Raw genomic sequence first — 23354 nt, forward strand, 5'->3', positions numbered from 1 at the left:
ATGACCGAGATCGCTCTCTGGTCAATAACCAACAGCGGGATCTGGATACCCATGTTGGCTCCCACATGCTCCTCGATGATCTCATCGGATGAACCACGATGTCGAGGATTCAAGCAACCTCGTATACAATTCCCTTTGTCAATCGGTATGCTACTTGCCTGAGATTCGATCGTCGGTATCCCAATACCTTGTTCAATCTCGTTACCGGCAAGTCACTTTACTCGTACCGTAATGCATGATCCCGTGACCAGACACTTGGTCACTTTGAGCTCATAATGATGATGTATTACCGAGTGGGCCCAGTGATACCTCTCCGTCATACGGAGTGACAAATCCCAGTCTTGATCCATGTCAACCCAACAGACACTTTCGGAGATACCCATAGTATACCTTTATAGTCACCCAGTTACATTGTGACGTTTGGTACACCCAAAGCACTCCTACAGTATCCGGGAGTTACACGATCTCATGGTCTAAGGAAAAGATACTTGACATTGGAAAACTCTAGCAAATGAACTATACGATCTTATGATATGTTTAGGATTGGGTCTTGTCCATCACATCATTCTCGTAATGATGTGATCTCGTTATCAATGACATCCAATGTCCATAGTCATGAAACCATGACTATCTATTGATCAACGAGCTAGTCAACTAGAGGCTTACTAGGGACATGTTGGTGTCTATTATTCACACATGTATTACGATTTCCGGATAACACAATTATAGCATGAATAAAGACAATTATCATAAACAAGGAAATATAATAATAATGCTTTTATTATTGCCTCTAGGGCATATTTCCAACAATAAGTACTTCGGTACATACAGTCATTATACATAAAATCTTTTACCCAAGTCACTTGGGGGCTCTTAAAATTTATATGAGCTATTTTATAGTAAATGTGTTTTCTTCTTGGTCGTTGCAAAGTCTTTTTCTATCGCTCCTTTTTCGACATGAGTGTGTGGTCAATAGCCAGATAACCCATTTTCTCTCTAGTGATCGCTCGAGTTTAGTTCGCTAAACTGGTCTAACGAGAAGCACTCCGCCTCCGGGATAGGAGGTTGCAGCCGTAGGCTGACCCGCTTGAAGTCTTGAGATCGGATGTGTAATATTAATGCACGACAGAAGCACGATTTTTCCCCAATTTTCGGATTGGCACCGAACACTTGATCTTGTTCGGACGTCAAGTTTTTACTGACGTTTTTTTTGTTTTCCAAGTTTATGGCACTTTTAAACTATTTGTGTGTTTTCAGTACAAGTCTCGCAGTGCAATGCTGGACACCTTTATAGATTCGGCAAAAACATTCTCGGATCTCACTATATATGCATTGGTTTCAAATTGTGTCTTCGGTCAATAGTTGGGTTGACCGTCTCCTGCGCTTGCCTCCTATGTTCCGCTTTGTTCGGCTAGGTGTGCAAAGGGAGAACCACTGCGATTGTGCTTCCAGCTCAGATGGTTAAGCACCTCAGTGGAGAAAGCCGAAAACTGACTGTCACAATAAGCGTAAACTGGTCAGCAATCCGATGACAGTGTTAAATGACGGGCCATTCATAACAATGGCCGAAGTGTTTACGGCTTGACCTCGACTGTCGTCGAACACTACCGGGGGCTATTAACTGGCCTCCCAAACTAAATCCTCGATATTTTGCTCTTACATTAGAGCTGAGGTTTCATGATCATGCTTAGCATGACAACCCAAAGAAAGGAACCGATAGCGGGACTATTTTCTTTGGAAGACATTTCTTATGTTAAACAGTAATATAACATATCTCTCTGCATACCTTTGTTCATGAAACCGTATGGCCAGATTGCCTTGTTTGTCGTAAATCTTTGCCCTCATAAAGGCTTTATAAAGTAGGACAAACACTCCTCGGCTACTAGCCGAGGAGGTGGAAGCCGATGGTCGGTCAACAAAGTTTTGTACAATGCGGATCCAAGCATTAATGACGTAAAGTACTTGGATACATAGAGTTATTACACATAATTTGTGATTTTACTATGGATATTGATCCTTAATCCGGCCACCCGTGCCCGCATTAAGGCTCGGGGGCTACTGAGCTTCGGGCTTATTATTTACAAATATTAAAGGGGCACATCGATCCCCTGATCTGGTATTGCCACCCGACCAGTGTCTCGGGGGCTACTGCATTGCCTATCCAATGCAGAAAATTTTAAGTGCAATACAGTTTCCGAGGAGATTTTGATTCTCAGGTTGGTCGGCCGCACCCAACCTGAGTCTCGAGGACTGAGCACACCGCTTTTAGTGTCCCAAAGTATTCTGCCGAGCTTGGACTTGATCCTCAGGCCGATTTTGCAAATCAACCTGAGTCTCAGCGACTACTGGGATCAGCGGTCTTACGTCGTCCTTCAGGTGCATCTCGGGTTTTAGACCGATACACACCTTGAGGGCTACTGGCTATATATCTCGGCATAGAATAAATTGCACCAACAAAAAATATTCACAAAAATCGGCCCACATTCGGGGTGATGCACCACCTCGGAAGCAGTCCGGCATAAAGCTTGGGAGCTAGTGGTTGGCTCTGTAGAGGGTATTTCCGGCGTTAAGCTCGGCTAAACTCCTTTAAACTTTTTTGAACCAAGGTGATATGACACCTCGGATATAGTCCGGCGTTGGAGCTCAGACACATAGTCCGGCGTTGGAGCTCAGACACATAGTCCGGTGTTGGAGCTCGGATACATTCTAGCGTTAGAGCTGGGAAGCGGTCCGGCATTGGTGCTCAGCTGCAAAAGATACCTCAAATACAGTCCGGCGTTAGAGCTCGGACGCAAGAGGACACTGCCTCCCGGGAACAACTTCAAACCCGAGGTGTGGCATAAAAATAATAAGGCATTGATAAAGGCCGGAAACTTAAAGGGGCTCCTCGGATACCCGGCGTATAAACTCGTCGAATGCATTTCGGCGATCCTCAAGATCGAAGATGAGAAGATTTGTTGAACCAGTTTTCAAGACCGACGACCGAAGATGAAGAACAGTTTGGAAGAATCGAGGAGCGTCCCTAACTTGAAGACCGGTTCAGGGGGCTACTGACGGTGTCCTGGACTAGGTGGTACTCACCACGTCGTCTCCCAATCTATTAGATTGGGCCGAGGCCCCCCATGGCCGTATACTCATGGGCCAGTTCGGACAGCTGCCGCATACAAGGAAGATTCCACAAAGACTTGGCGATCAAGAAAAGGACTTCTCCCCACCGGCGTATTCAGCTAGGACTCTTGTTATCCTAGGCCTCTGGTGCATTATATAAACCGAGGCCAGGCTAGTCGATAGACATATACAACAATCATACCATAGGCTAGCTTATAGGGTTTTAGCCTCTACGATCTCGTGGTAGATCAACTCTTGTAATACTCATATCATCAATATCAATCAAGCAGGACGTAGGGTATTACCTCCATCAAGAGGGCCCGAACCTGGGTAAACATCGTGTCCCCTGCCTCCTGTTACCATCGATCCTAGACGCACAGTTCGGGACCCCCTACCCGAGATCCGCCGGTTTTGACACCAACAGACCCTATGGCCGAGGCATAGGGGACGACACTCATCTTTTCTCTATCTTCTGCCATGGTCGGGCATTGAGCTGTGCTCAATCTCATACCTTGCAATACAGGCAAGAACCCCTTCTTGGACTGATCCATATTGAACTTCTTCAATATCTTGTCAAGGTATGTACTTTGTGAAAGACCAATGAGGCGTCTCGATCTATCTCTATAGATCCTATTATATAAGCAGCTTCTCCAAGGTCCTTCATTGAAAAACACTTGTTCAAGTAGGCCTTTATGCTTTCCAAGAATTCTATATCATTTCCCATCAATAGTATGTCATCCACATACAATATGAGAAATGCTACAGAGCTCCCACTCACTTTCTTGTAAACGCAGGCTTCTCCATAAGTCTGCGTAAACCCAAACGCTTTGATCATCTCATCAAAACGAATGTTCCAACTCCGAGATGCTTGCACCAGCCCATAGATTGAGCGTTGGAGCTTGCACACCTTGTCAGCATTCTTAGGATCGACAAAACCTTCCGGCTGCATCATATACAATTCTTCCTTAAGGAAATCATTAAGGAATGCCGTTTTGACGTCCATTTGCCATATCTCATAATCATATAATGTGGCAATTGCTAACATGATTCGTACGGACTTCAGCTTCGCTACGGGTGAGAAAGTCTCATCGTAGTCAACCCCTTGAACTTGTCGATAACCCTTAGCGACAAGCCGAGCCTTATAGATGGTCACATTACCATCCGCGTCTGTCTTCTTCTTAAAGATCCATTTATTTTCTATGGCTCGCCGATCATCGGGCAAGTTAGTCAAAGTCCATACTTTGTTTTCATACATGGATCCTATCTCGGATTTCATGGCTTCCAGCCATTTTGTCGAAATCTGGGCCCGCCATCGCTTCTTCATAGTTCGAAGGTTCACCATTGTCCAACAACATGATTTCCAGGACAGGGTTGCCGTACCACTCTGGTCCGGAACGTGTCCTTGTGGACCTACGAAGTTCAGTAGCAACTTGATTTGAAGTTTCATGATCATCATCATTAACTTCCTCTCTAGTCGGTGCAGGCACCTCAGGAACATTTTCTTGAGCTGCGCCACTCTCCGGTTCAAGAGGCAATACTTCATCAAGTTCTACTTTCCTCCCACTTACTTCTTTTGAGAGAAACTCTTTCTCTAGAAAGGATCCATTCTTGGCAACAAAGATCTTGCCTTCGAATAAGAGGTAGAAGGTATACCCAATAGTTTCTTTAGGGTATCCTATGAAGACGCATTTTTCTGATTTGGGTTCGAGCTTTTCAGGTTGAAGTTTCTTCACGTAAGCATCGCATCCCCAAACTTTTAGAAACGACAGCTTAGGTTTCTTCCCAAACCATAATTCATATGGTGTCTTCTCAACGGATTTCGATGGAACCCTATTTAAAGTGAATGCGGTAGTCTCTAAAGCATAGCCCCAAAATGACAGCGGTAGATCGGTAAGAGACATCATAGATTGCACCATATCCAATAGAGTGCAATTACAATGTTCGGACACACCATTACGCTGAGGTGTTCCAGGCGGTGTGAGTTGTGAAACTATTCCACATTTCCTTATGTGCGTGCCAAATTCGTGACTCAAATATTCTCCCCCACTATCTGATCGTAAGAACTTGATTTTCCTGTCATGTTGATTCTCAACCTCACTCTGAAATTCCTTGAACTTTTCAAAGGTCTCAGACTTGTGTTTCATTAAGTAGACATACCCATATCTACTTAAGTCATCAGTGAGGGTGAGGACATAATGATAGCGACCGTGAGCCTCAACGCTCATTGGACCGCACACATCAGTATGTATGATTTCCAATAAGTTGGTTGCTCGCTCCATTGTTCCGGAGAACGGAGTCTTGGTCATTTTACCCATGAGGCATGGTTCGCATGTGTCAAATGATTCATAATCAAGAGACTCCAAAAGTCCATCTGCATGGAGTTTCTTCATGCGTTTGACACCAATGTGACAAAGGCGGCAGTGCCACAAGTATGTGGGACTATCATTATCAACCTTACATCTTTTGGCATTCACACTATGAATGTGTGTAACATCACGTTCGAGATTAAATAAGAATAAACCATTGACCAGCGGGGCATGACCATAAAACATGTCTCTCATATAAATAGAACAACCATTATTCTCAGATTTAAATGAGTAGCCATCTCGCATTAAACGAGATCCAGATACAACATTCATGCTCAAAGCTGGTACTAAATAACAATTATTGAGGTTTAAAACTAATCCCGTAGGTAAATGTAGAGGTAGCGTGCCGGCGGCGATCACATCGACCTTGGAACCATTCCCGACGCGCATCGTCACCTCGTCCTTCGCCAGTCTCCGTTTATTCCGCAGTTCCTGTTTTGAGTTACAAATATGAGCAATTTCACCAGTATCAAATACCCAGGAGCTACTACGAGCGCTGGTAAGGTACACATCAATAACATGTATATCACATATACCTTTGGTATTGCCGGCCTTCTTTTCCGCTAAGTACTTGGGGCAGTTCAGCTTTCAGTGACCGTTTCCCTTGCAATAAAAGCACTCAGTCTCAGGCTTGGGTCCATTCTTTGACTTCTTCCCGGCAGCTTGCTTACCGGGCGCTGCAACTCCCTTGCCGTCCTTCTTGAAGTTCTTTTTACCCTCGCCTTTCTTGAACTTAGTGGTTTTATTCACCATCAACACTTGATGTTCCTTTTTGATTTCCACCTCCGCTGATTTCAGCGTTGAATATACCTCGGGAATGGTCTTTTCCATCCCCTGCATATTGAAGTTCAGCACAAAGCTCTTGTAGCTAGGTGGGAGCGACTGAAGGATTCTGTCAATGACCGCATCATCCGGGAGGTTAACTCCTAGCTGAGACAAGCGGTTATGCAGCCCAGACATTTTGAGTATGTGCTCGCTGACAGAACTATTCTCCTCCATCTTACAACTGTAGAACTTGTCGGAGACTTCATATCTCTCGACCCGGGCGTGAGCTTGGAAAACCATTTTCAGCTCTTGGAACATCTCATATGCTCCGTGTTGCTCAAAACGCTTTTGGAGCCCTGGTTCTAAGCTGTAAAGCATGCCGCACTGAACCAGGGAGTAATCATCACTACGTGTCTGCCAAGCGTTCATAAGGTCTTGTTCTGCAGGGAAAACAGGTGCTTCACCTAGCGGTGCATCAAGGACATATGCTTTCCTGGCAGCTATGAGGATAATCCTCAGGTTACGGACCCAGTCCGTGTAGTTGCTGCCATCGTCTTTCAGCTTGGTTTTCTCTAGGAACGCGTTGAAGTTGAGGGCAACATTAGCGTGGGCCATTTTATCTACAAGACATATTGCAAAGATTTTAGGCTATGTTCATGATAATTAAGTTCATCTAATCAAATTATTAATGAACTCCCACTCAGATAGACATCCCTCTAGTCATCTAAGTGATACATGATCCGAGTCAACTAGGCCATGTCCGATCATCACGTGAGACGGACTAGTCATCATCGATGAACATTTTCATGTTGATCGTATCTTCTATACGACTCATGTTCGACCTTTCGGTCTTCCGTGTTCCGAGGCCATGTCTGTACATGCTAGGCTCGTCAAGTCAACCTAAGTGTATTACGTGTGTAAATCTGGCTTACACCCGTTGTATGTGAACGTTATAACCTATCACACCCGATCATCATGTGGTGCTGTGGAACAACGGACCTTAGCAACGGTGCATAGTTAGGGGGAACACTTTCTTGAAATTATTGCGAGGGATCATCTTATTTATGCTACCATCGTTCTAAGTAAATAATATGTAAAACATGATAAACATCACATGCAATCAAATAGTGACATGATATGGGCAATATCATTTTGCTCCTTTTGATCTCCATCTTCGGGGCGCCATGATCATCGTCGTCACCGGCATGACACCATGATCTCCATCATCATGATCTCCATCATCATGTCTTCATGAAGTTGTTTCGTCAACTATTACTTCTACTACTATGGCTAACGGTTAGCGATAAAGTAAAGTAATTACATGACGTTTATGTTGACACACAGGTCATAAATAAATTAAGACAACTCCTATGGCTCCTGCCGGTTGTCATACTCATCGACATGCAAGTCGTGATTCCTATTACAAGAACATGATCAATCTCATACATCACATATATCATTCATCACATCCTTTTGGCCATATCACATCACATGGCACATGCTGCAAAAACAAGTTAGACGTCCTCTAATTGTTGTTGCAAGTTTTTACGTGGCTGCTATAGGTTTCTAGCAAGAATGTTTCTTACCTACGCCAAAACCACAACGTGATATGCCAATTTCTATTTACCCTTCATAAGGACCCTTTTCATCGAATCCGATCCGACTAAAGTGGGAGATACAGACACCCGCTAGCCACCTTATGCAACTAGTGCATGTCAGTCGATGAAACCAGTCTCACGTAAGCGTACGTGTAAGGTCGGTCCGGGCCGCTTCATCCCACGATGCCGCCGAATCAATATAAGACTAGTAACAGCAAGTAAATTGACAAAATCAACACCCACAACAACTTGTGTTCTACTCATGCATAGAAACTACGCATAGACCTAGCTCATGATGCCACTCTTGGGGAATGTAGCAGAATTTTAAAATTTTCTATGCATCACCAAGATCAATCTATGGAGTCATCTAGCAAATAGGGAGAGGGGGTGCATCTAAATACCCTTGTAGATCGCGAGCGGAAGCGTTCAAGAGAACGGGGTTGATGGAGTCGTACTCGTCGTGATCCAAATCACCGATGACCGAGCGCCGAACGGACGGCACCTCCGCGTTCAACACACATATGGTTGGGAGAGACGTCTCCTCCTTCTTGATCCAGCAAGGGGAGAGGAGAGGTTGATGGAGATCCAACAGCACGACGACGTGGTGGTGGAAGTAGCGGGATCTCGATAGGGATTCGCCAAGCACCAACGAGAGGGAGAGGTGTCACGGGGAAAGAGGGAGGCGCCAGGGACTTGGGTGCGGCTGCCCTCCCTCCCCTCCACTATATATAGGGGCCAGGGGGGCGCAGGCCCCTCTAGATCCCATCTAGATGGGGGGCGGCGGCCAAGGGGGTGGCTTGGTCCCCAAGCCAGGTGGAGGCGCCCCCACCCCTAGGGTTTCTAACCCTAGGCCCAGGAGGAGGCCCATGGGGGGCGCACCAGCCCACCAGGGGCTGGTTCCCTTCCCACTTCAGCCCATGGGGCCCTCCGGGATAGGTGGCCCCACCAGGTGGACCCCCGGGACCCTTCCGATGGTCCCGGTACAATACCGATGACCCTCGAAACTTTCCCGGTGGACGAAACTGGTCTTCCTATATATAAATCTTTACCTCCGGACCATTCCGGAACTCCTCGTGACGTCCGGGATCTCATCCAGGACTCCGAACAACTTTCGAGTTACCGCATACTAATATCTCTACAACCCTAGCGTCACAGAACCTTAAGTGTGTAGACCCTACGGGTTCGGGAACCATGCAGACATGACCGAGACAACTCTCCGGCCAATAGCCAACAGCGGGATCTGGATACCCATGTTGTCTCCCACATATTCCATGATGATCTCATCGGATGAACCACGATGTCGAGGATTCAATCAATCCTGTATTCAATTCCCTTTGTCAATCGGTACGTTACTTGCCCGAGATTCGATCGTCGGTATTCCAATACCTCGTTCAATCTCGTTACCAGCAAGTCAATTTACTCGTTCCGTAACACATCATCCCATGACCAACCCTTAGTCACATTGAGCTCATTACGATGATTTTTTACCGAGTGGGCCCAGAGATACCTCTCCATCATGCGGAGTGACAAATCCCAGTCTCGATTCGTGCCAACCCAACAGACACTTTTGGTGATAGCCGTAGTGCACCTTTATAGTCACCCAGTTATGTTGTGACGTTTGGCACACCCAAAGTATTCCTACAGTATCCGGGAGTTGCACAATCTCATGGTCTAAGGAAAAGATACTTGACATTAGAAAAGCTCTAGCAAACGAACTACACGATCTTTTGCTATGCTTAAGATTGGGTCTTGTCCATCACATCATTCTTCTAATGATGTGATCCCGTTATCAATGACATCTAATGTCCATAGTCAGGAAACCATGACTATCTGTTGATCAACGAGCTAGTTAACTAGAGGCTCACTAGGGACATGTTGTGGTCTATATATTCACACATGTATTACGATTTCCGGATAACACAATTATAGCATCAACAATAGACAATTACCATGAACAAGGAAATATAATAATAACCAATTTTATTATTGCCTCTAGGGCATATTTCCAACACTGAATGTTGCAGATCCGTTGACTAAACCACTTCCTCGAGCAAAACATGATCAACACCAGAACTCTATGGGTGTTCGATTCATCACAATGTAACTAGATTATTGACTCTAGTGCAAGTCGGAGACTGTTGGAAATATGCCCTAGAGGCAATAATAAAATGGTTATTATTATATTTCCTTGTTCATGATAATTGTCTATTGTTCATGCTATAATTGTGTTATCCGGAAATCGTAATACATGTGTGAATACATAGACCACAACATGTCCCTAGTGAGCCTCTAGTTGACTAGCTCGTTGATCAATAGATGGTTACGGTTTCCTGAGCATGGACATTGGATGTCATTGATAACGGGATCACATCATCAGGAGAATGATGTGATGGACAAGACCCAATCCTAAGCATAGCACAAGATCGTGTAGTTCGTCTGCTAGAGCTTTTCTGAATGTCAAGTATCATTTCCTTAGACCATGAGATTGTGCAACTCCCGGATACCGTAGGAGTGCTTTGGGTGTACCAAACGTCACAACGTAACTGGGTGACTATAAAGGTGCACTACAGGTATCTCCGAAAGTGTCTGTTGGGTTGGCATGAATCGAGACTGGGATTTGTCACTCCGTATGACGGAGAGGTATCTTTGGGCCCACTCGGTAATGCATCATCATAATGAGCTCAGTGTGACTAAGTAGTTGGTCACGGGATCATGCATTACGGCACGAGTAAAGTGACTTGCCGGTAACGAGATTGAATGAGGTATTGGGATACCGACGATCGAATCTCGGGCAAGTAACGTACCGATTGACAAAGGGAATTGTATACGGGATTGCTTGAATCCTCGACATCGTGGTTCATCCGATGAGATCATCGTGGAACATTTGGGAGCCAACATGGGTATCCAGATCCCGCTGTTGGTTATTGGCCGGAGAGTTGTCTCGGTCATGTCTGCATGGTTCCCGAACCCGTAGGGTCTACACACTTAAGGTTCAATGACGCTAGGGTTATTAGGAAGACTTGTATGTGATTACCGAATGTTGTTCGGAGTCCCGGATGAGATCCCGGACGTCACGAGGAGTTCCAGAATGGTCCGGAGGTGAAGATTTATATGTAGGAAGTTGTCATACGGTCACCGGAAAGGTTCGGGGGCATATCGGTATTGTACCGGGGCCATTGGAGGGGTTCCGGGGGTCCACCGGGAGGGGCCACCTCTCTCAGAGGGCCTAATGGGCCGTAGAGGAAAGGGAACCAGCCCTACATGGGCTAGGCGCATCCCCCCATGGGCCCATGCGCCTAGGGTTTGGGGGGAAACCCTAAGGAGGGTGCCCCTCTTGCTTGGGGGGCAAACCCCGCCCCCCCTCTAGATCTCATCTAGAGGGGGCGACCCCCTTCCTCCTTCCCCTATATATAGAGGGGAAAGGGGAGGGCTGCACACAACATCCAAGGCGCAGCCCTTCCCCTCCCCAACACCTCTCCTCCTCCGTAAGAGCTTGGCGAAGCCCTGCCGGAGTACTGCTGCTTCACCACCACCACGCCGTCGTGCTGCTGTTGGAGCCCTCTTCCTCAACCTCTCCCTCCTCCTTGCTGGATCAAGGCGCGGGAGACGTCCTCGCTCCATACGTGTGTTGAACGTGGAGGTGCCGTCCGTTCGGCGCTAGGATCTTCGGTGATTTGGATCACGACGAGTACGACTCCATCATCCCCGTTCTCTTGAACGCTTCCTCTCGTGATCTACAAGGGTATGTAGATGCACTCCTCTCCCTCTCGTTGCTAGATGACTCCATAGATTGATCTTGGTGATGCGTAGAAAATTTTAAATTTCTGCTACGATCCCCAACACATGTTACAGTAAATCAAGGGCAAATCGGTCATTTTGTGGTGGAAGAGGGAAAAGAAGAGGGGAGAAAGGGGGAAAGACACGGTCAAAGGAGTGAAAGAGGACTGATCTCTTCTCTTCTCCACTCTTCCCCTTCCTCCTCCCGCCGCCATGGATGGATGAGAAGCTTCCTTGCGATTGCTTTCTTTTCGATAAGCCCGAATCAATATTTGTTTTTTTCGCGCGGGGGGGGGGGGGGGGGCTCGTTTAAATGTGCTACTAATTTCAGAAAAAATGTTATAAAAAAGCAGTAACATAGAATCGGTAATGGCACATCATATGAAGTGAACTAAGTAAGATGACCATTATTCTCACATATCAAAATGCAGCCCTTAAGCACACACAAATATGCCTGCATTTAGCGGTGCCAAGAAAAAGGATCGTCCTTAAGAGGTAAACATGCATAATCCCGGTATGGCTGAGGCGTTCGTTGGAGATCCAATGGAGTCAGGATGCACCATTGCCCACTTTGTGAGTCGACAAAGATGATCGGCGTGAATATGGGAGCCTTTGTTTCTGTGCCACATCGAATGGAGATGTGTCCATGCGCCTCTCAACTCTATAGACTTGACACACCGGTTCACCTTGCCGAAGAAAGGCGTTGGATCCGCCTTTCCACTAAACGCTTGCCGAGATCAACCACACAACTAACATCTCCCACCCGCCAACACCGTCGTTGAAAAGACAACAACCGCTGGCCATGCTTCTTCTGAAGCAATATTCACAAAAATCCATCTCGACGTCGATAACCCTACATTTACTGTCCAAGGAGAGACTTGTTTCTTCATGGCGTCGTCGCTGCCACGTAAACACTACATAATGAAATGTTGCCTACAATGTCGAAGCAGAGTGCCAGTATCCTCTCGCCGTCGCGAAGGAAGAGGCGACCAACGGCCTCGCCGGGAGGACCGCAGTTGCCGCCTGCCCATATGGCATTGCTCGCCAGAGGAGAGAGAGAAGGAAGAGCCAGTAAATCAATGGCAAATCGGTCATTTTATGGTTGCCAGATGGAAAAGAAAGAAAACAACCGTTGACCGAGCAATCTTCACAAACTATGACGTCGATAACTCTACATTTACCGCCCAAAGGGAAGACCTATTTCTTCACGCCGTCGTCGTTGCCACGTAAAACACTGCTTAATAACACGTCGGCTCAAACCCTAACTAACTACAAGCCTACAATGCCAAAGCAGAGGGCGATCAAGTATGCCCTCACCGCGGAAGTGCAAGCGAAGAGAGAGGGGACCAATGGCCTCGCCGGGAGGATTCGAGTCGCTGCCCATATGACATTGCTCGCACTCGCCCGGGGAGAGGGGGAGGCGACGTGTTACAGTAAATCAAGGGCAAATCGGTCATTTTAAGGTTGCAAGAGGTAAAAAAAAAAAGAGGGGGAGAAAGGCAGAGAGACACGGTCAAGGAGTGAAAGAGGACTGAATGATCTCTGTCTTCTCCACCCTCCCCCTTCCCTTCCTCCTGCCGCCGCCATGGATGGATGAGGAGCTTCCTTGCAATTGCTTTCTTTCCGAGAAGCCCGAATCCGCTCCTCACCCGCGCCGCACCATCTGATTCCCCGTCCCGCGAGCTCTCCGTCGATCCCGGCCTCGCCCACCTGCATTGATCTGATCTGCTCTCCGCTCCGGGGCAACAGCTAGGTGCTAGCGCACGGAAGCGAGGGGGCCATGACCGACGGCGGTCCGGAGGCGGCGCCGCTGGAGTTCCCCTCGGCGGAGTGGCGGCGCGTCTACGACCGGCTCCAGGGGCTGCTGCCGCGGGTGGAGGCGCTCGCCGCCGACCGCGCGCGCCTGGAGGAGGCCGTCAAGCTGTCGGACGCCCGCGAGAAGAGCCTCCATGCCCGCCTCCTCCAGGTGGTTCGCGCGCTGCCTCTAGCTAGGGTTTCCATTTATCCATTTGGTGTTTTCATAAATCTAAATTAATCGCGCCTGATGCTGCTGGCTTAATTATGGTCTGCGGACTGCGGTTGAAGGCGGAGGCGAGCAGGGAGAGGTGGAAGGCGGCCTACTCCGAGCTTCCTCCCGGTGCCAATCCCAAGCTCGCCGGTAAGAATTGGATCCCCTCTTCATTCTTTTGGATGGATGATTTGGGTGAAGAAATTGGCATCATTTCCCCGTTTTGGCTCGATCCCTTTGGGTCAGGGACTTGTCTATGTAGGTTTATGACCTGCCTGCTCAATATCAATTTGGTCGTCATTTTAACTTCTACGACGAAGCGCCCAATTTCAGTGAAATCCTGCTGCTACTACTGACGACTTTGTGTTCATTGCAGAACTTCAAGAGCGTGACTTGGCGGATTCCGAAGCCCGTGAAGCTCTTCCTGATGCCGACAACTCTCAACTGAAGGTGTCCATGGTTGTTTTGTATCAATGCTTACTGGAAAGCTTCCCAATTAGGAATTCTCAAGTTTGATTTCCATGATATCTGATGTCCGTATAGGATAATCAGTTTCTGGGGGTGTGCTAACAGACTGGAGTCTGTTTTCTAACAGGAGACTAGTCAAAAGCGCAGGAAGCTTACCAATGGGGAGACTAGTCAAAAAAAGCGCACGAAGCTTACCAATGGGGAGGCGCCTGAAGCTTACCAATGAGATGCATCTTCAACGGTGCACGGTGAGTCTCCCTTTCACTCGTCTTTTCTCACGCCCTTGCCCTGCTCCACCTTTGCCCGATGCATCCCAGATTTAGCATTTGTGTTGCTTATCTCCTCGAGATCTAGACGATTTTGTCGGTCCATTTGCTGTAAACAATTTTGCTGTGTTGTATTTTCTAGAAATTGAGTGGACTTAAGTGTTCATATTCCTTATAAGATACTGTAGCTGTTTCTTTCACCTTTAGTCATCTGAGTGGATCCAAAATTGCTGACAGACTCCCTAATGAATTAACCTTGCAAGTTGCACATGAGAACTGTTGTCGTGATCAGCCTTATACGACTATAGCAACTTGAAGGTCTTCCTGCTTCTGTTCAATTCATCAGTTAACATTGTCCCACACTTGTTTCTGGCCAGTGAATCATCTAATTTGCAAATTGTAGGATTCTTGAGTATTATGTATTTATATCACAATATCTGTCGACTTTGTGTAAGATACTTGATTTTCCTAGAACATGGTTGTACGTGAAGGACTGACAACATAGCCCAAACAGTCCTGATGATTATATTTATCATTAAATTTGCAACATCGACAGTTATCACCATGGAACCTGATGGTTTGTTGTGGTTGATGTGCAGATTTCTGTTTTTAGTTCTATTATCTGTTAGAACTGCTACTGTTCTTTTCATTTACCGTTTGGTGTCTTCAATGAAAGCCTTTGTCTAATAAGATGCTAATGTTTTGTGTGCTTGTTCAACAGATGCAGATCTTTGTCAAGATCAACTGTTCAATTTTTCGCAAAAATAGAAAGACCCACTGTTTAAAGACAATCACTCTTGAGGTCATGAGATCAAATACGATCTACGGTGTCAAGGAAAAGATACAAGACAAGGAGGGCATCCCTGCAGTCCAGCAGAGACTCATGTTTGGCAGTGAGCTGCTGGTGGACAGCTGCAGCCTGGAGGACTACAACATCGAGGAGGAGTCCACCCTCACCCTTGACCTTGTTCCCCAAGGGATGCATATCTTTATCAGGGCACGGAGTGGCAAGATCATGACTATTGGTGTTGACGGAGAAGATAGCCTGTACAGTGTCAAGGCAAAGTTTTTCGATGAAACTGGCATCCCCCCAGGCAGACAGCGTCTCTTCTTTGCCGGGAAGCAGCTGGAGGATGGCCGCACCTTGGCTGACTACGACGTGCAAAATGAATCTACCCTTCATGTTGCGTTTCGCGGCATCACGCGTCGGAGCGGTCAGATGCGCATCTCTGTCAGGACGGTGACCGGGAAGAAAGTCATTGAACGTGCGATGAAGCGCAGGCAGGCCGTTGACAACATCAAAGCGTGGATCTACTCTGAGTTGTGCATTCTCCCGGAGGAGCAGCAGCTCTCTGGCGAGGACGGCGCCCCCTTGGCGGAAGTGATCCGTCGTTCGTGCATCGTTGTTCTGCAGATCCGTCCTCCTGGTGGTTGGTGAGATAGATGTAAATTGGTCCTTTGCTTTTGGTGGTACCATTAGTGAGAGCTCAGTCAGACTCGATAGCGATTGCACCTGAAGGGGATATATTTTAGTACAACAGTATGCAGGGTGTAAAATGAGTGAAATGTTGTAGTTTCTGGGCTCGTAATAACAGACCGGTGTACGTAGGTATGCACGTGGGGTTTCTCTGAAGGAAATAATATATGCTTGTGTAAGTACTTGATAATTTCAGTGTGGCGCTTATTGTGTCATTAGCCTAACAAGTATTGAGTTTGGTAGTAAGGAGAGAAGGATATATATGTATTCCCTTGATGTCCAGACATTAACTGTTGATGAGCATTGTGCTGCTCTGTTTTGCCTACATTTTGTTTCTGTTTTTTTTTTCAGAATCCCTAAACAATATAGATGCAGAGGAAAATTGGATCACTACAACTTTTGCTTGTCTCATGCATCAAATTATTCAAGGAGAGCACGTCGTACAAGGATGTAAGTAAGGCTTCTGTGCTTGCATCCATGCATAAATATTTTGGACTCGGTACATTCTGCCTTGAATGGATTTGGTAGTGATAAGAGATATTGACAAAAGTAATCAATTTGCTCTGAAAACTGGCTTCCTTTCTGTTCAATTTCAGTTCAGTAAATTGATACCCTAAAGCCTGTCGTGGTTACTTTCCTGGGACTCTGAAAATAATTGCCCTGAATTTGATCATTCAGTCATACCTTCGGTTCAGTGAATTACTCCCTCCGTCCCATAATATAAGAGCGTTTTTGACACTACACTAGTGTCAAAAACGCTCTTATATTATGGTGTAGTGTCAAAAATGCTCTTATATTATGGGACGGAGGTAGTAACTCTGAAAACTGGGATGTCTCATCTTATTTACCTACTTAACTTACCTGGTGCCTTACAAATCAGAAGCTCAATGTAGGCTCACCGAATGATGATGATTAATTAGCTGAAATCAGGAGACACCAAAGTGCAACTCTGAAACTGAAACTCTACCCATTGCTGTAGCTGACAGCAAGAACACAATGTACGGAAGCACTATGTTTGATTTTGTTTCAAATGCTTCCATCTCAGTATGATTTATCTGTGTGTTCGCCTTGTGAGATGGAAGGCAGCCTACACGGAGATGCGTCCTGGTGCTAATCCCAAGCTCGCTTTGATGCCTTCCTCTTGACTTAATTAGTTATTTTCAATGACGCGTGTTGCTTGTGGTGGAAAAACTGGTCACTATTTTTGCCTTGTTCTGGCTCGATCTCTGAGAGAGGAGTTTGTGTAGGCTTATGCCCTGCTAATCGAGGATTTTATTGTGCATCTCTGTGAGATTTTAACTTGTAGAAGGAAACACTGAATTTCTATCAAGTTATGTTGCTGCAGATATCATTACCTTATGTGTTCAATGTAGAACTCTAACAGAGCGACCTGGAGGATTCCAGTACATGTGTAGCTCTTTCCGATGCAAGACCAGAGGTATTTACAGAAACATTAGTTCTGTAGATCAAAAGTATTCAATCTAGCTTGTGCATGTAATCATTGTTTTGCGTTCATGGCTGTTCTCAACACTGTAGATGCAACTGAAAGAAACTGTAAGTCATGTAGAGCTTACTCAAAACGATTCTGCTCACGAGGACATCGCAAGAGATTTTCGAGCAGAGATAAACAAGTTAAAAGAAGTGGAGGCAGCAAAAGCTACTGAAGCAGCACAAACCCTTCAGCAGAGCATAGATGAGCTGCAAGTGGTAGACAGAGAGAAGGATGACGAGATTGACAGATTGAGAGCAGAAGCAGTTGATGCAGAAAACAAGGTACAGATTCACTATTGAGGGTACATTGCTAGAAATGCACTCTTAACTAAGAGGAAAAATTATGGAATCCAGAAATACAAAAATGGGCAACCTGAGATTCTGAAATGACCTTGTTTTCCTTCCGTGTTATTTGTCCAGTGACGGAGTGACCTGCTTATGGCGCGGCATATCCACAGCAGACCCTCTCTTTCTACAGACACATATGTAGTCGATGGACGATGTCGTGTTTATAGGTGAACCTGATCGGTCGACGGTAACATTAATAAATTGTGATGTTTAACCAAATTCACTAATCACTGCTTGCAGTTTAGTTGATTGCCTCTTGACATGTGATCATTGGCTGTTTCACTGATATGCATACACAATAGTCTAGTCATGTTTCATTGTGTGCCGCTTTATTTTTACTTTTTGTTCCTAAAGGCATAAACTGAATTTGACATGGGAGGAGTCCGTTAAGAGAGACCTGAAGGATTGGAGTATCACCAAAGAGCTAGCTATGGACAGGGGTGCGTGGAAGCTTGCTATCCATGTGCCAGAGCCATGAGTTGGTTGCGAGATCTTATGGGTTTCACCTCTAGCCTACCCCAAGTTGTTTGGGACTAAAGGCTTTGTTGTTGTTGTTGTTGTTGTTCCTAAAGGCATAAACATCTAGATTCTTGATAGGCTACCTGCATGAAACATGTGCCATTGGAGACACAAACTGATTGTGAAGTGAGGAATTATGTTTATCTATATAGGAACCTCTACTTCTGGGAGTGCTAATTGTGTAGAGTTTGTTTTGTAACAGGAGACTAGTCCAAAGAAGAGTCAAAAGCGCAGGAGGAATACCAGTGAGTTGCAGCTTGAACAGTGCACAGTGAGTCTCCCTTTTACTCCTTTTCTCACATACTACTACTTATTTGCTCGATGCATCACAGATCCAGCATTTGGTGGTACCGATCCTCTCAAGATCTAGTCAATTATCTTGGCTATTTTTCTTCTTACATTTTTTGTAGTGCCATCATTTTTGGAGAATGAGAAAAGTCCATATTTCAACCCTGAACTAACCAGTCGGTTTGATTTACAACCCTCATATTTGAAACCGGTCGAATTGCACCCTCAGCTTACCACATACTCTCTCCGTCCCATGATATAAGAGCGTTTTTGACACGTGTCAAAAACGCTCTTATATTATGGGACGGAGGGAGTAGTTCAAAAGACAACCCTGAACCTAGTTTTGGGCAGGTCAACCGGTTTTGACCTAGTCAAACCTGACTGGACAGCCAACTCAGCAGACCATGCAGGCACACATCCTAACCTATTCCTCTCTCTCTCTCTCTCTCTCTCTCTCTCTCTCTCTCTCTCTCTCTCTCTCTCTCCGTTCACCCTGAGCCCTGACCCAGTCCCCGCAGCCGCCGCCTAGATCGCCTGGAACTCCAAAACCCGCCGTTGCTGGCGATCGGAGACCGGCGGCGCCGCCACACCGCCGCTAGGTTCCCTTCTTCTCTTCCCTATCTTGTCTTACCCGCAGGCGCAGCAAGCTGCCGCCGCTGCTGCTGCTGGCGGCGGCGGCGACGAGCTGAGCTGCTGCTGCTTCTGCTGCAGCCGGCGACCTACTTCTGCTGCCACCCCTGCCGCCACTGGCGAGTAGAGCAGTAAAAGCGGGAGGCAAAACTAGGTTTCTGGAAGAAAAACCAGATGAGATTCAGCAGGAAGAACCAGCTGAAGGGTACTTAATTTCCACAATGTTTTGATGATCTCTTCGTCGCCAGACCTTGTCTGTGTACTGTAGCATGTTGATGTGAGCTAAGTTACTACCCAACACCAAGTTCAGTATCATTCTCCTTTCTGTTAGAGATTCTTCAGATTCTGAAGAACAAATTATTCGGAAACAAAACATTCAGTTTGGCTTATCATCATACCTTCTGCCTGGGCCTCTTAAAGTTTGAATATTCTGCAAAAAGTCTCCTTCTGACTGAACATTGTTCAGTTTTGGTTCAGGAATCAGAGCCTTTGTTCTGACTGAACATTATTCGGAAAGAAGCACATTCAGTTTGGCTCATCAGACATTCTGCCTGGGCCTTCTTGAAGTCTGAATTTTCTGCCTTCCTTCTGATTGGTGATTGTTCAGATTTGATTCATGCACCGAGCTTTTCTTTGGCACACCGTGCAGGTTCATGATCCATTGTCTGTCTCTTCACTAGCATTCTCCACGGTGTCTCTGAAGATCACACCTGCAACCATTGTTCACGTATGCAGTGGGTGCAGATACAGCAGCAGCAGGTCGCCGGCCACAGCAGAAGCAGCAGCAGCAGCAGTAGCTTGTCGCGGCTGTGGGTAAGGAGAATAGAGGGAAGAAAAAAGGGAACCTGGCGACGGTGTGGCAACGCCGCCGGTCGCCAGCAGCAGCGGGCCTTGGTGTTACAGGTGACCCAGGCAGCGGCTGCGGGGACTGGGTCGCCGCTCGGGCTGAACGAACAGAGAGAGGGGAATATGTTAGGATGTGTGCCTGCGTGGCTTGCTGAGTTGGCTGCCCTGTCAGCTTTGACTCGTTCTAAACCGGTTGATCTGCCCAAAACCGAGTCAAGGGTTGTCTTTTGAACTATGTTGTAAGTTGAGGGTGCAATTCGACCGGTTTCAAAGATGAGGGTTGTAAATTGAACCGAGTGGTTAGTTCGGGGTTGAAATGTGGACTTTTCTCTCTGGAAATCGAGGTGATCTAAGTGTCCATGTTACTTATAAGATATTATAGGGTTTCTTGCTCTGTTTTCGACAACCTTGTACATGGAAATTGTGGTCCCATTCTCTTGCATAGTCCACCAGTTGCATTGTGGGTGATCTTGATTGATTTGTTAGCCAGTATTTTTGTTTGTATATTTACCATCCATGGATTAATTTGGAGCGGTGATGCATCATATACAGGGCTGATCTCATAGGTTTTGCCAGATCTTAGGACCGGTTAGATGGGGAGTATCAATTTCAAACTTGTCCATGTTCAATTCGTATCTGAAAGAAGAAAAGGTACTAATTCTGTAGGATTCTCGAGTAATACTCCCACCATCCCCATTTACACGGCGTACTCACATTTCGTGATTTAACTGTGACCACTAATTTCATCAATAATATATGTGTCATCATAAGCATACCATTGAAAAACCTTTTTGGATACAAATTTGATGATTAACATTTTGTGTCTGATAAGTAATATCCAGTTGGTTAAATTGATGGTCAAACTTGGAATTTGAAATGCGTGCGCCACGTAAATTGGGACGAGGGAGTATGACTTTACCATGATACATTTAAACTTTGTGCTAGATGTTTTTCTCAAGTAATTGTTTTACATCTTTGGACTGACAACATGACTCAAAGATAAATCAGATGTTTATATTTGCCATTTGTTCTTATGTTATGAATAGTGTAAGCATTCCTAGTTCTGATCTGAACTAGATGCATTATACACTGCACAATACCAACTGTTATCACCATGGAGCCTTTTGATTTATTGCAGCTAACATGTAGGTTTTTGTATTTGGTTCTATCTGTTGGAACTGTTAATGTTCTTTTCATTTGATCGCAGCATTATTACACAGGTCTTCGGCTCATTTTCATAATCAATCGCAGATGTCGAAGAAGCTCGACGCCTTAATTAAGAGTGAACACCCTGCCATTATGTTCCTTACAGATGAGATGAGCCATTACAAGCAAAGCGACGAGAAAGCATAACTACGCTAGTTCTCCATCACACACAGTATGAAGTGATGCTCCATATTGAGGACTGTTTTATGCCCGCAGACGCAGCAAGAAATGGTGTGCATGGAATCGGCAGTTTCTGAGAAATTGCACATTCATGGTTTTGCGCATTCGTCAAAGTTGAATAAGCAAATTGCCCAAATGAGTGAGTAGTATATATGCTGACGCCCCAGCAAAAAAAAAAGTATATATGCTGACGGTTCGGAACTCGCCATTGTCCTCTGGACCTGGAGTGTGTGCGTTGGCGGAAACATCTTACCCGATCTAGGGCGACGTGCTGCATGTTAAATAGGCAGGGTGCGAGCTTGAGATACGCGTACAAGAGTTGGTTGAGATACAACTTGATGAAGAAGAAAGATAAGAGAGATAAGAGGATAAGCTAGCTAGTAGTTACAACAGAATATCTCATGCGCCTAGCTATCCTTGAGAAGTACTCAACCTCCTGTACGTATTCTGTACGTGACACATACGGGACACAATCATGTGTTTAACACCCTCCCTTAATCACAACTTGGTCAAGTTGAGATTACATTTGAATTCTTCAAAACTCCGTACAGGCAATGCCTTTGTGAATCCATCTGCAACTTGATCTCTGGAGTGCACACCATAGACATGGAGCTCGTGTGTTTATCACACCAACTTCTTTCAACATAGACTGAACCCATATAATCTCTGCTGTAGCATTTGCTAATGCTTTGTATTCTGCCTCTGTACTTGATACAGTAGCTTGTTTTCGTGCACACCATGGTATTAAGTTAGGTCCAAAGAATACAACAAACCCACCAGTTGACCTCCTGTCATCCAAGCATCCTGCCCAATCTGAATCAGAGAATGCACTGACAAGTGTTGAAGGTGACTTGCTGAAGTTTAGACCAATGCTCAAAGTATGTTTGACATATCTAACTATGCGTTTTGCAGCAGTTAGGTGAACAGTAGTGGGTGCATGAAGAAACTGACAAACTTTGTTAACTGCAAAGGAAATGTCAAGTCTAGTAAGAGTGAGATATTGTAATGCTCCCACCAAACTTCTGTATCTTGTGCTGTCCTCTTGATTCAAGAGTGTCCCTTCTGTGAGAGATAGTTTTTCTGAACTAGATAGTGGAGTAGGAGATGACTTACAGTCTTTCAAACCAGCCTTTTTTACCAGATCAGTTGCATACTTCTCTTGAGAAAGATGGAGTCCATCATTGTTTCTCTTTACCTCAATCCCAAGGAAGAAGTGCAAGTCTCCAAGATCCTTCAAGGCAAAATCTGCACTCAAGTCCTTCAAGAGCCCCGTGATTGCTTCATCAGATGAGCTTGTCACAATAATATCATCAACATAGATGAGGACAAATATGCATGTGTTGGACTTGTTGTAAATAAACAATGAAGTGTCAGACTTGGAAGGAACAAAGCCAAGTGCCTGCATCTTGTGACAGAGACGTGAATACCATGCCCTTGGAGCTTGCTTTAACCCATATAGTGCTTTATCGCAAGTTTGCACACATAAGATGGAGCATTCTTACTTACAAACCCAGGAGGTTGCTTCATGTACACTTCCTCTTCCAGAACACCATGGAGGAACACGTTCTGTACATCTAGCTGTCTAAGACTCCAACCCCTAGAAACAGCAATAGACAGGACAAGGTGAATGGTAGCAGCTTTTACAACTGGACTAAACGTGTCCTCATAGTCTATGCCGTATCTTTGTTTAAAGCCCTTTGCAACAAGTCTAGCTTTATAACGATCAATGGTTCCATCAGATTTTCTCTTAATCTTGAATACCCACTTGCAGTCAATCAAGTTTTTACCTTACCGTGGAGGAACCAGATGCCATGTTTTATTTTTCTTCAATGCCATGTACTCTTCATTCATAGCTTTCTTCCATTTCTCATTACCAAGTGCTTCTTCAACCGTGTTTGGTTCACCTGGTTCTCCTGTAGAACAGATCATACCATATTTAACTACGTGTTTATAGTTCACAGGTTTCGTTACCCCTTTTTGTAGTCATGTGCGTTGTGGTGATGCCGCAGCCTC

General features: G+C 45.6%; 1 pseudogene; it reads left to right on the forward strand.

Moving 5' to 3' along the window:
- The first annotated feature begins 13108 nt into the window (after positions 1 to 13108).
- LOC123106188 (polyubiquitin-like) lies at positions 13109 to 20342 on the forward strand (annotated as a pseudogene).
- The last annotated feature ends 3012 nt before the right edge of the window (positions 20343 to 23354 follow it).

This window comes from Triticum aestivum, chromosome 5A (genome assembly GCF_018294505.1).
Source record: "Triticum aestivum cultivar Chinese Spring chromosome 5A, IWGSC CS RefSeq v2.1, whole genome shotgun sequence".
Classification (NCBI taxonomy): Eukaryota; Viridiplantae; Streptophyta; class Magnoliopsida; order Poales; family Poaceae; genus Triticum; species Triticum aestivum.